Genomic DNA, 11,924 nt, shown 5'->3' with positions numbered 1-11,924 from the left:
AAATACAGATTTTTGCAGCCTTTTGTCACAATGATGTGTGAAGAGCAGTAATGGGGAGGACCCAGAAACAGCAAGGTTTGAAGGAGCTTTGTAATTCTGAGTGGAAAACAAGTGGCACAGCTTTGAGATGGGGCAGTGCTGCCTCTTGGCATTCCTAACAACAAATCTGAGGTAGGTCCCTAGGTGAGACTTGGCCTGGCTTGACAAAACTACTCCAGAGTCCATGCTCCAGGAAGTTGTGAGAACAACAAATGCTGCAGTGAGGTACAGTGAAGAGCAGATTTATTTAGTTTACACATAGATGGTGATGTACCAGCAGAACAGAGAGCTACTAAAGTATGCATACAATATAAAACTTTCCTTAGAGATTAAGCCAGCAGAAAAATAAGAATAATAATAATAAAAAAAAAATTTAAATCCAGTTGCCATATACTCAGAGCCTATGTGCAATATATCCCCTTCTATTGGTGGTACAGAAGTGCCTCACAACATGGTGACATGCAAGAATTCCTCCTCTGACTTTCTCACTCCACAAAAGATAATTTATGCATCTTCTTCCCTGAGGAATAATACTGACACAGGGCTTCAGGGCTGCACTTCCTCTTTGTGCAGGCTCTACTTCGAGTCCTGGGGGCAGTTTTGGATGCCACAGAAGAGGAGAGATGTAAAGTTATCAGAGACCTATAAAACTGCCAGGTGGGGTAAACATGGGGAAGGGCCTGATGGGGAAGCCACAGGGGCTGCAGCTCAGGCCCTTGGCTTGTTCAGCTGGAGGAGAGGCTGAGCTCAGAGCTCACCAGGGTCTGCAGCTTCCTCAGGAGGGGCAGATCCCACCTCTGCTCTTCGTCAGCAGGGCAGGACCCAGGGGAATGGCTGGAGCTGTGGCAGGGGAGGGTTGGATTGGATATCAGGGAAAGATTCTTTCCCCACAGAGTGGTCGGACAGTGCCCAGGCTCCCCTGTGGGAATCCAGAGCTTCACCCTGGCTGCCCTGGGACCCTGGCAGGGGTCAGGAACCCCCCTGGACAGAGCCCCCAGAGACACTGGCTGTGATCTCTGTCCATGGAAAAGAGTTTTCAATCTTACAGGATCAATTACAAGCTCTGAGTGTTTGATATGAGTAATAATTAAGTGCGGCACGGGTGCAAAAGTAAAATTTTAGGATTCTAGATGAGGGGTCCAAAGGGGACAAGATGGAGGAAATTGGGTGTGCCTTGTCCTTTTTCTCCTTCTTCATGCCCTCCATGTCTCACTGTGGTGTTGGCATTTTTCTGTTGGTTCAGGCTGGGCACACACTGTCCAACGTAGGTGACAGATATTGGCACGTTATTGTACATCCAGCCCAGGGAGTTTCTGGTATTTAATGTTTGTAACATCCCACTGAGGGCAGAGCCCCACACGCTGCCCTGCAGGACAGAGCTGGGCAGGGCAGCAGAACATGTTAGAGATAAACAGAATAAACAACCTGGAAACCAGCACAGACCAATTATGGCTTCTGCTTTTGCAGCGGGGCTGACAGAGACTTTCTACAATCTCAGGATCATCAATAGCTCAGATTCTGACACTCCCCAGGGAAGGGACACGGCCCCAGGGCTGCCAGAGCTCCAGGAGGGTTTGGACAAAGCTCTCAGGCACAAAGCCAGGAGCTGCACTTCAGTGATCCCTTCCAGCTCAGGGCTGTGATGCAGGGGTTGATGCAGGGGGTGATGCAGGGAGTGATGCAGGGAGTGATGCAGCTTTCACACTCGTATCCATGTGTGAGATCTGCCAGTAAATGCCACACCAGAGTGCGTGTTATAAAAAGTATAACTATGCATATGAAAACACAGGACTCAACTTTCCAGACATTACTTAACTTAGATATGTTGTTACATTGTATTGCTAAGAAGCTTGCTATCTTCTTTCTTTTTTATTTTTGTCTATGAAATAACCACAATATCAGCCTGACAGTGATAAATGTGTTGCTGTTTTGCTGCCAAACTGAGAGTTCTGAGAGTCTGTAAGCTGAATGTTATTACAAAGAATCAATATGTGTGGCCCCAGTTCTGATCTTCAGAACAGATAACTGTCAAAGCCTGCTTTTAATTTCCTTCCAAATATTAGGCTATTTTAGAGTGATCTTCGTAACAGATTACATTGCTGTAAACATATCTGGGTAAAATAAATGACTCTAACTTTAACATTCTTTGTTATTTTTTGTGATAATATCTAGAGTGACTGCCTTCAACCGTAAACTTTTATCCAGAAACAGTGTGGACTTGCACAAACAACTTCAGCCTTAGCTAAGTACAATTTCAGGGCCAAAATCACCAAACTTTTCATTCTTAGCCAAGCAGGGATCTTTGGAGCACTCTGTAAAGTTTTTCATCAAGCAATGTCTTAGAGTTCCTCTAAAATTACTTTCTGGCTCCAGAGAGGCTGTGGAACATCCTCATCCCTGGGATGTTCAAGACCAGATTGGATGGGACTCTGAGTAACCTGGTCTAGTGGAAGGTGTCCCATGGTCCCTCCCAAATGAAACCATTCTCTGATATTTGCTGAAAAAGTGACAGAGCAGGACACAAGCAAGCCAGGAAATTTCTGGAGTGCCCCAGTGGTAACTCCCTGGTACAGGGGACTGAGGAATCAAGGAGAGGAAGTTCTGATGCTTATAGACAAAGTCTGATATTAATAGACAAGAAGAACTGGAGTGTGAAGGCTGTGTCAGCCTTGGATTTAGGGATCATGTAATGGAGGGAAGGATTTTGGGAGGAGGGAACTGGGTAGAAAGCAGCCTCTGAACCCCAGAGTGGCCTCCCAGGTTTCAGCAGAGTGGGTTTGGCCTGCTCAGGAAGCATGAAAAGAAAGGAGAGGAGAGGAGAGGAGAGGAGAGGAGAGGAGAGGAGAGGAGAGGAGAGGAGAGGAGAGGAGAGGAGAGGAGAGGAGAGGAGAGGAGAGGAGAGGAGAGGAGAGGAGAGGAGAGGAGAGGAGAGGAGAGGAGAGGAGAGGAGAGGAGAGGAGAGGAGAGGAGAGGAGAGGAGAGGAGAGGAGAGGAGAGGAGAGGAGAGGAGAGGAGAGGAGAGGAGAGGAGAGGAGAGGAGAGGAGAGGAGAGGAGAGGAGAGGAGAGGAGAGGAGAGGAGAGGAGAGGAGAGGAGAGGAGAGGAGAGGAGAGGAGAGGAGAGGAGAGGAGAGGAGAGGAGAGGAGAGGAGAGGAGAGGAGAGGAGAGGAGAGGAGAGGAGAGGAGAGGAGAGGAGAGGAGAGGAGAGGAGAGGAGAGGAGAGGAGAGGAGAGGAGAGGAGAGGAGAGGAGAGGAGAGGAGAGGAGAGGGTCAGGGAGAATTAAAAATCAATCAAATAGCTGGGAGGGGAGTAAAGCATGCAGACAGGTGGTCCAAATGAACAATAGGCAGGAATGGAAATACACTAAATTCAGGTAAATCAAGGAAAAAGCTGTCCTGCTCTGATGGCAGTTGACCACAAGTCTCCATTCAAAATGTATTCAAAATTCAATTTGTTGAGAACCTCAGGAACCTGCTATAACTTTTCCAGGATTTAGAGGGTGGAGGGAGTGGGTGTCGTGGTGACAATCTCCACAGGGTCCATTCTAACCTCAATAATTCTTTGGTTCTGTAAATTATAGGAAAAATGGTTCTTAACAAAGGTGCTTGACAGTGAGCTGCTAGGACAAAAAGACAAGTCTGGAATCCCAGAACGAATTCGTCACATTTAGATAATATGCAATTTATGCATTTTTAGGTAGAAGATGGGAATTCATGTTTTGCTGGAAGTGGTGTTTTATGCCTCTATGGTTAGTTGACCAAAAGATATTAGGAGTAAGCTGATACATGTAATTTGATGAAGCTGAATGAATTAAAATGTGGTCTACACTGTATCTTTTTAGTTCATGTATTAGATTTCAAAGTCAGCTCTTTCCTTTTGCAAGCTTTTCATGCTGTATATACCCTAATCATTAACTTCCTAATTTAACAGTGTGCAGTACAGTGTCAAATTGGTTTTACGTCTACAGCTTCCCTCTGTGATATGTTACCACTGTGAAAAATTCTGTCAGATTTGATAGGAATAATCTCCCATGTGTGAATCCCACTGAGTCAAACTCTCCTTAATTAAATCATAACAGTCCAGCTGGCCTGCTCCATCTCGCCTTAACAGTGTCCTCTGTTACCCTTTCTGCATTTTTTTAGTCTTGTATTTTCCTTGGTACAAAAGACAGGTATTGCACATGAATCTTTCTCAACACATCCTTGCTTCCAGAAGTGTGCTGAATACATATGCTAATATTGGCCCATTTTTTGGTACTTGCCTCAGGATGCCGCAAAGGAGGTTTTCTCGTTTTGCACAGTTGCTTAATCTTCAAATGCTCTAATTTTTTCTTTTATTATCTTCTTTTTGCTTTTCTTTTAAGTACCAGATCTGGCGAGATTCCAGTTCCCTTTAGCAAGTTTTGTTTTCTAAAATAATAGCAGCTGTTCCTGGGAAAAGTGGCTTGTTTTAATGATTCCATTTTTTCAGTAATTCCCATGGGTGTTCTTGTTTCTCACGTGGCTGAAATGCTGTTGCCAGTTTTGCTGATATCTTGATTGCTTCTGAGTAGTCACAGGCCATGTGCTCTTTGTCCAAACCTTATGTAACCTGGTCAAAAACAAATTTGTTCAGAACTATGCAGGGCTCGCTGGTGATAAAAACAAGGTGAGCACATAAACTTCCTTTGCATTATGATGATCATTTCACTAGAGACCCATATACAAGGCACAACTATAAGGCAGAAATAAAATTTCATAATTTTTATTCATGCCCCTCCTTCTCTATGTGCAGCTGGATAAACTTAAGCCGAGAATTTTAATATTAAGTATGCTTACTTGTTTCAGTAATTGCAGCAATTCATCTTACATTTTAGGTGCTTCCCTCTAAATTTTAATTTTTTCTAGTACAACATTTAGCTAGAGAAAAGGTATTAGAAGGCAAATTATCAAGTAGGTCAAGAAGATTGATTGTTTGCTTTCATGGTTTCTATTTTACTCCAGAATTTTTACCAAAAAAAAAAAGCTATAATCGATTTTAGATGTGCTTTTATATGGAGATTGTGTTTGGACTTGCAGGGATCTATATGTAAATAAACCCCAACAGCTCCTTAGCATTCAGTTTACATTTTCCTCTAAGTCACTCTGCGCACATGCTTAGTTCTGTGCCCCTGTGCCTCTGCTGCCTCTTGCTTCAGTCTTGGCACACTTTTGATTTTTGTAGACTTATATCTCACTTTCTCATCTCTTTCTCCCTAAGCTAAACATTTTAAACTCTCTTGCCTCACATTTAATTTCCTTCAAGACTTTCATCAGTTGATAATATTTCTTTGGTCTGGCGTAGTTTATGAACATGTTGCATTTGAGCTCTCCTGTGTGCTGTGGCCATCCGGATATTAGAGAAACAGAGAGAATACAAATCAGCTGGAATTACACATGGACTTGGCAACTGGAGTTAATTAAAAGTATAACAAAAGCTTCATGACTGCTGTTTAGAAAATAGGAAGCGTTCTGGAAAATCATTGTACCAGAGTACAGAGATGCAGGAATGTATATGAACTCCTTGTATTTTTAATTTCGAGTAGATGGCTTAAAGAAATACCTAGACAAAGCAGCAAGCAGTGATGTAAAAAATTGCCAAAGTGCACAAGTGCAGAGTACATTGCCTTTTACCTCAGATTACACCAGCTAAAACCATGCTGACAGCCCAGAGGAGATGCTGCTTTTCAGGATATTTCAGAGATAAGCAGATCATATAATTATGTTATATGATTATATTATGTAATGTTAATGTATTATTTCAGAGATAATGAAAAATGTTTCCCAAAATCAATATTTACAGAGCTGGCTCAATAAATAATTGTGTTGCCTTAACTAAAAATAACAATTATATGAATTTTATATTACACTGAAAAATGGCTTAATAATCTGCATTTCCTTTGGACTAGAAAAAAACAATAATTATTTGCAGAGGTAGTTATGTTATGGTAGAAGAATTTACCCAAAAATCACATCCTGGAGCTCATGCCTTATAGACCTAGGTAGGTACAAACACAGAATTTGGACAAATAGTTGAAATTCCAAGTAGTAACTAACAACATTTGAAGTGTGTCTATCTTTAGTGAGATATTTCCCACATTCTGAGTTATCTCAGAGTGCCTTTTAGCTCAATAAATGTGACATCAAAAGCTTCACGCAAGGAAGTGTTTCCTGAGGGATGCTGGTTTTGCCTCATGTTCTCCTTGCGAGCCACTCTGGGCATTTCCCAAACAGGGTTTCTGCCCCAGACATTCTCTTTTCCAGCTTCATATCCAAAGGTCTGCTACCTTCATTGCCTGCTCTTTCACATTTCAGCTGCAAATATAATTAATTTATTAGATTCTATCAGGCCGTGCTGGAACAGTGAAGCAGTCTCTGTGTTGTACTTTTGTCTTCTCAGAAACACAGGAACTTTTACAGCAGAGGGTTTGGCAGATGGATTCTTCCAGGCTGTAAATGCAGGGTTTAAGAATCCCTTGCTTACTGTCTGAATGTAGATTAAGTATGTAAGCAAGAAGCAAGAAGCATGTTTTCTCTCATCAGGAAACACCATTCTTGGTTAAAGTCAGATGAGCAGGTGCCAGAGGAAGACAACATAAAACACATCCCATCAATGTTCATCTTCTTAAAAATCATAATTTCAGAACATACAATGGCAGAGAGACAAGGAGCTGGCTACAGCCATGGCTGAGGCCAACATCTGGCACTGCAAATGCATCTTCATTAACACTTCAGTTCATCTTTGTGATAGGGAAAAGACAGAGCAGAGCTGTCTCTACAGATCTCAAAGGAGAAAATAAAATAGCAGAAGCAATAGCTGAAGAATCCACTCTCTTTATATCTGTGTTTCAGAAGATAATTGGAATTATTAAGTTATATTTCCAAAATGACAGAATATAAAGAACGCCACACCACCTTATTCTACTTAATACCCACATGTGCAGTCCCTGAGAGGTGACACAGAGATTCTGACATTTGAGAGAATCCTGTGGGAAATGGACTCCCAGGCAGCAGCATCTGATGTTCACATATGTCTTGAGCAGAAGGAAAGGGACTTCTGTGTGCTTCCAAAGGTATGAAATCTGAACTGTTTTTAACTTTGCTGTTCCAATAACTTGGGAGAAAATCTCTGGTACTCTATCACTACTAGAGGCACAAAACAGAGTAAAAGCTGAATTATGAATTTGATTCATTCTATTGCTTTAAAATGTATTCTCTGGGCACTCTGAATGTTAAATAGCAGATTAGATAATTTTTGAAAGCTGGCCATTATCTGGAATTTGGGAATCAATTGTGGAGAGACAAATACAGAAGCCATATTTGACCTGGAGGATGTTAGATCCAATGTTTGTATTTCACAGATGCATTTTGTGATCATCTAACCTGCTCTGTGCATATTCACGTGACTTCTCTCTGCTCAAGATCACTGACTCATGGCAGAATGTGAACCACCTTTAGAAAGACCCCACCTATTGATTTAAAGGGATCAGATGAGAGGGAACACAGCATGTGCCTTGGCCATGTCCTTTAGGTGTTATAAATTGTTATTTATACCCTGTTCCCATTTCTTTAAACTGCTGGATAATAACAGGGGTGTGTCAAATGCACTTGCTGGGTTAAAGAGTCATCTGATAGATTTCTGTTCATCTGCCTCTGACCAAACCACCTGTAAGTTCCCAGTTAAGCTGGAGACTGTAGTTCCTTAGTCTCTGACTTGTTCTCCAGACCAATTATTGCTCTGATCCTTCCTCTGGGAAACAGAGAAAGTTTTGAAGGGCACAAGTGGAAGCTGAGTCCCAACAGCTACAAAGAAATGATCTTTTTCTCCTCAGTGTTCTTCTGTTATAATGTATTTTCTCATCCATCCCAATGGTGTTCAAGAGGTTGCCTACAGAAATTTCCAGTCTGCCAAGAGCCAGGTCTCTGCATGTGATTCTTTGTTCCTGTAGGAATAACACTGGGATTTATTGTATTAAAAATGCCTTGGTGTGCCATGCCAAACATTTCACAGCCCTGTGATGTGGTCATGGGCTTTCTTGATTACCACATCTTAGTGCTTATGTAATCTGAAAGCTTTCCAGGAACAAATGTATGTTTACACTACCATTACGTATCTGTATCATTGTAAAATAAGATTATATGTTTATAATAGAACTGTATTTATAGGACATTACAAGTCTTATACTGTTGTATAAATACAACAGTATTTATAAGAAATTACAAGACATTGCAATTATTTAATGCATTTACATTAATTGCAGTGGGACTATCAGCTTGACACATTCAATTTGATTTGGTATGTGCCATTCTGATTTTTCATTATGTTCTTGTTTTTGGGTTTTTTATCTGATTTTAGAGGCACAAAGCCAGATGTCTAAAAAAGTCTGATTATATCAACAATATAGTCTCCATTATGATTCCTATTTTTAATCTTGTCAGAGAAAGATATCAAATCTCTTTGCCATAATCTGCTTTCCATTAAGCTGCACTCTCCTCGTTAGGCTCGTGATGAGTTTAAGCTGTTGCCACACAACGAGAGGAGTATCTAAAAGAAAGTAATAAATAAGAGAGGATACAGTAGGAATTGAGGGTTGGCCTGTTTGCTTCTGCTTCCTGATGGCTGAAGCACTTCCTTCCCCTTGCTTGTGACACTTGCTTGTGACGTTTGCCTTTGTGTCCAAGTGCCATAGTTGTGTTTTGGAAATCACAGAATGGCCTGGGTTTGAAGGGACCTTAAAGATCCTCATGTTCCAACCCCCTGCCATCAACAGGGACATCTCTCACCAGGCCAGGCTGTCAGAGTTCCAGCCAACCTGGCCTTAAACCCTTCCAGGGATGGGGCATCCAGGTAATAACTAAACAAACAGCTAAATAATGAATAAATAAACATATAAATGAACCTGATCTCTTTAATTGTTATTATTTGTCTACTGGCTGACAGTCTGTACCACACACGACAGTAACTGGAACACCACAGAGGACTGGAAGTATTCTATGCAGAAACTGCTTCAGAAATCTGATTCTAATGATGCAATTCCATAATTCTTGAACAGAGGACTTTACAGCACTGGTAGAAAGGCAGGAGCAGAGCAATGGTAATTTTTTTGTGGATCTCTGAGTAGGGATCCATGACAAGAGCCAGGAAATCTCTAAGGCACTGGCAGGACAAAAGGAGTAGAGACAAGGTCAGGGTGATCTCAGCACTGACAGCCACCTCTTGAATAATTAAAAATTATAGATAATCATTCCATGGAGAAGAAAGGGAAAGAACCCACAATATGAGGTGTTTTTCCTCTGAAGTATGCAGTCTTTGCCAGCACAGCTTGCTTGTTATTCTTATGCATATTTTCCAAATGATCATTTTGGGCCCAACCACCAAAATATCATGTTTAAATGGACGTACGTCTATATTTTTAAAGAGTTGATTACTCTCTTAACTTTTCTACTCATTCAGATAACACAAGTAACAAGAAAATTTATCTACCTATTGTTTCTTTTTAATTCTTAGGAAACTAAAGGGTTCTAAGAATGTAGGAAATTTACACCTAATTTTAAAAAAACCCAGACATGTCCAGTTTCTCTGAACAAGTATGTAAGAAAAATCTTATGCATATTTATTTTTATATAGTCTATGATTTAAGAATATGTAATAGAGTATATATAGGGAAATTTGCAATATTAATTAATAAAGCTTCAGAATAGACTTAGGAATTTGTTCCCATGGGCTTTGTTCCCATGGGCCAAGAAACCAGCACCTGCAGCCCTCTGAAATGTCCTCAGTCTCTCACCATTTCATTCTCTGACAGGAGAATCCCTTTCCAAGAGATTTTACTGTGTATGACCTCACACATTTTTATTTCAGAGGCAAGTGCAAATGTCTGCCCAATAGGAAGGATTTCTTCTCATCTCTCCCTCCCTCTAATTTAATGTGAAACCTCAAATGACGCATGAAGACTTTTTGTTAGAGCACTGCTTTGGCTTCTGAAAAAATGCATTTGACCATTACTGAGTCTTCTTAATTTGGGTATTCAGGTGGATTGGTACTTACACCAGCTTGGGGTGGCTTTTGTTAGGTGCTATTCTTGGGCAGTCAGGGAAGGTTTCCTGATTTTACCATTTGCTGTCAGCTCAGAAGAGTTTATTCCCAGGGGAAGCTTTAGGGATTTGGTTGATTCACCTTTGAAAAATCAGTTCTGATGATAACTTGCATTTCCTTCTTATTTGTCTTGAGGATCCATTGTCTGTTATCTACCTGGCATGGATAATGTGCTCTCTCTGCTGGACAAAACTTTATTATATCTCTTAATCATTATCTTAATCCAAAACAAAGCTCTCTGCAAAGCTTTAAAAGCTTTTTAAATACCCTGCAACACATGCAGGAGACTGCATTATGTGATGCATCTTCCATTCAGGAATTCCTTAAGTGGATTGTATTTACTGCTATTGAACTCTGTGATGGGGTCATGGATCTCTGACAAAAATTTATGTCCAGCATTGAGGTGGCTGTGCCATACACAGCTTGTGCACTGTGGTAATGGTACAGCTAGATTCCAAATTACTGAGCTGACAACAGATGGGTGGCTTCTTTGTAAGAGCAGAAAGCAGGAGTGTGTTTCAGAAGATGGTGTCTCTTTCCTAAAATATTTATCTATTCTTAAAGGCAGTGTAAATCAGAAGCTGTTGAACAAAGGCTGGTAGTATTACTAGATTTGTGTGATTATCTCTCAGAATTTCTTCTCTCATCAACTACAAACAAGCCTATTTTTTTGTTGTTAGTGGTTTGAAATTAAATAAGATTCTGTCTTGCCACATTAGAGCTGTTGCTTTAATCCACCTCTTATTGCTGGTACCAGGCCTCACTGGTTTTCTCCCTTGCAACACCCTGGACCAGTTTGGGTATTTCCTTGTGGAAGCTGTGCTTCCAGCCAGATGTGTCTCACTGTTCCAAAGCTGCTGAATATCTGAGCCATCATTCTAAATGCTACAGAAATGAAAACAGTATTTTCATATTTGCTTTTGTCGTTGCTGCTGTTGTAGTTCACCTTTAGGCAAGATTGCTTCTAAGAAAATTTTTGTTTTGTCTGGTGATGCTGGACCTCAATTATCTGTGCAGTTCAACATCTGTCTTGATTTTTCTGATGTTTTACTTGTGAGCCACATGCAGAATTAAGTAGAGATTATGTACAAGGCAAGAACACAGGTTTATTCTTTCTTAAAAGTTTTGCCAAACAGATTCTGTGATATTTTTTTTTTTGGTGCATTTAGTAGGAAGTGGAAGTCACTTGGTTTAGTATTTTAATGTGAATAACTCATACTACATCTACTGAGCAGCACTGTAGTGAACATTGTTCCTGTCACTGTATTCCCCACCCCAGTTTTCCCCTCAGAATGGCAGATGTTTGTGTATTGGGCACAGAGCTTTTTCCCCCCTTATGTTCCAAAAAATAATAACTTGAGTCTGGGATTTAAAAGTTCAGTTTAAGGGATTCAGTCACCCAAGAAGCCCATAGTAATTCTTAACCTCTCTCAGAATCGCCTATGACTTTGTACTGGATTTGGTGGCTTCTTTTTTTTTTTTTTTTTTTTAAGTGTTTCTTTCTTTAGCTACCTTGATTAATACATCAAGAAATTGAATGAGGTAGATGAAAGAAAAGAATGAGGAAGAAAAGATACACTTATTCAGTTGTTAACTGCCACTTGCTAATGAGTGTAATGCTTGTTTTGAGTGGAAGGTTAAGAGTCACTCCTGTCCTGTGCTGAAGTTCCTGTCACCAAGTATCCAGAGGTGATATCTTCTTTAGGTATCATTTTAGAAGAAGAAAAAAGGAGACAAGTTGTTTTGTTAAATCCCTAAGGTATAAATGGGAG

The sequence above is a fragment of the Lonchura striata genome, chromosome 13 (assembly GCF_050655825.1).
Source record: "Lonchura striata isolate lonStrDom1 chromosome 13, ASM5065582v1, whole genome shotgun sequence".
Classification (NCBI taxonomy): Eukaryota; Metazoa; Chordata; class Aves; order Passeriformes; family Estrildidae; genus Lonchura; species Lonchura striata.
This window is presented reverse-complemented; position numbering follows the sequence as displayed.